This window comes from Phoca vitulina, unplaced genomic scaffold (genome assembly GCF_004348235.1).
Source record: "Phoca vitulina isolate PV1807 unplaced genomic scaffold, GSC_HSeal_1.0 scaffold1240, whole genome shotgun sequence".
NCBI lineage: Eukaryota > Metazoa > Chordata > Mammalia > Carnivora > Phocidae > Phoca > Phoca vitulina.
The window spans coordinates 6,632-9,225 of NW_022590927.1; positions in this window are offsets into that span (position 1 = coordinate 6,632).

Genomic DNA, 2,594 nt, shown 5'->3' on the forward strand with positions numbered 1-2,594 from the left:
CTTCCTTTCCCTTCCTTTCCCTTCCTTTCCCTTCCTTTCCCTTCCTTCCTCCTTCCCTCCCTCCCTCCCTTTCTCTCTTTCTTTCTTTCTTCTCTTTAACTTGGTGAAATGCAAATCATGTGCCTTTTAGCTACTCTGGAAGGTGCATCAAAGCAAGAACAAGTGCAAAGATCCAAGACTTCCTCTTTGTTATAGTCATTGTGTTGCCTATAGAAACTCATTTCACTCACTTCTCAGGTTTCCCTTGGTCCTGAGGTCTGGAGGTGGTCAGGGCTGGCGCAGATGGCAAAGGATGCTGCTAATCCTTCAAGACATCGTGGACTGATCTGGTCTCCTAGGGCATTCAGAAGACTCTGGTCTACACCTAATCCTTCCTATCACCGTAGCATTGGAAAGATACAAAGGAGATGAGGTGACTCTCTTAAACCCCCTAAGGGACTGAACCATGAATATTGGATATTTCACTTTGGAAAGATGGTAGAAGGAAATATAGTAAGAAGAAAATGATTAAACTTCCATACCACCAAGTCATTCCCTCAGAGAAACTGGCTCAGTAGGCTCATTTGTCTATATAGAAAAGAATATCCATTATGCAGTGTCTCAGCCTATGTGAACTTGGTCATGCATCCTTGGTGGGAGCAAAACTTGCAGCTTTTGAAGTCAAAAACACTGAATTGCAAAATGCAATCCCCTGCTTTGTCCCAATCTTGAAGACTGGGATTGAAGTCTTGAAGACTTGATATTCTGGAACATATTCCAAAATAATAGGAATTCTTTCTTAGAACATGCAAATTTCTCAAGATTGATAACTGTATTAGGTAGTCTAGGCTGTGTTAACAGACTCCCAAACCTCAGAGGCTTTAAGAACAAGAATTTCTGCTTCACTTAGGTCAGGTTAGCCATCCCAGATAACAGTAGCTCTACTTCATGCGGATTTTTCTGGGACCCAAGTGAAGAAAGATTTTGCTGCCTAACATGGTGGCTTTGAAGGTGGCTATGGCCATTTTCATCCCACCAGTCTGAAGGGAAAAGAATATGGAAGAGTGTTTCTGGGAGATTTTAAAGCCAGGCTGCAAAGAAGCACAGACGCGCGTTTCTTCTTTCTCATTCCTACGAGAGGACCTAGTCACGGGGTCACGCCTAACCAAAAGGGAGGCTCAGATATGTCATCTTGCCATGTGCTGAAGAACAAAGTGAGATTAGAGAGCTGGCCTCTCTGCCACAGGCACTTTATTCTACCTACCTGTGCCACCTGCGTGTCTCACAAAGAGTAAGCACCCGAGAAATGTCAGTCATGTGAACGTGCAGGTAGCAGGAGAGGGAGGAATGCACATGGCTTCGTGCTGCTTGGCTTCCTTCTGGACTTTGCTATATTTGATCTTCAAGATACCAGGCTTTTCAAACGATGAGTGGGGTGTTCTCAGAGAGTTTATATTTTATTTGGGAAGATGGACATGAATAAGTGGGATAAGAATTACAAAGGGAAAAGTTAAGAGATGCTATATAAGTTTATAAAAAAGGAACCTGATCTAGGTGAGAGTTTAAGTGGTACACGGAACCAGGAAGCATGATGAGGGGTTGCTGAGGCAGAGATGGATCTGAGACCCCTCTGGGACATGCACACAATGCTTAAGCTGCACATGTAGAAAAATAGGACCAGCATTTATCTCAATGGGAGGTTCTTTGCTGAGCCATCGAGATGGATTCTGGGTCTCGGTTTTCCTTTTGTATGAGGGAGTGATAGAGAAACAGTTTCTTACTCATCTTTGCATGAACTGTTTCTCCCATTTTGATATCTTTAATATCCAATCAGTAATTTATAAACTCCATAAATCTCCCTGAATGGGATTCTAGTTAATAGACATCGGCTTAATCATGTTAACCTAAAAATTATACTTTAGAAAATTGATACTATTAAAATTCTTTGTGTTCTGTTGTTACTGGCGGGGCATATAATTCCTAAAATTACTTCTTAATAGTTACTCTGGTAGAATACTTAGGATAGACCCAGAACACATTTGTGTTCCAAAGGGATAACCTGCAAGACTCACAAAATTACAGTTGTCACTCTATGGGATTGTGTTCAAATTCTAGCTCTCTGTGTAATCAATTCTAGGCATGAGTCTCAATCCAGTAAATAGCGTTAAAAACCCATTAAAAAATGGGTTGGCTATTAACTTTTAAATAGTTTACTAATAGAAAATTTTGTAGAGAGTATTCTAAAACTTTTCAAATCCTTGACACTCCATAGATGGGAACCAGCTGTGGGCAAAGTCATGTGATTATAGTGTGGCATCAAGTCATGTGGCCCTCCTACAGAGCCTTTGTTCTATTGACACTGAAAAAGTAAAAATTACCTCCTAACAGAAAATTGTCCTATTATTTTTTTTTAATTTTATTATGTTATGTTAGTCACCATACAATACATCATTAGTTTTTGATGTGGTGATCCACGATCCATTGTTTTCGTATAACACCCAGTGCTCCATGCAGTACGTGCCCTCCTTAATACCCATCACCTTGCTAACCAATTCCCCCTCCCCCCTCCCCTCTAAAACCCTATTTGTTTCTCAGAGTCCATAGTCTCTCATGGT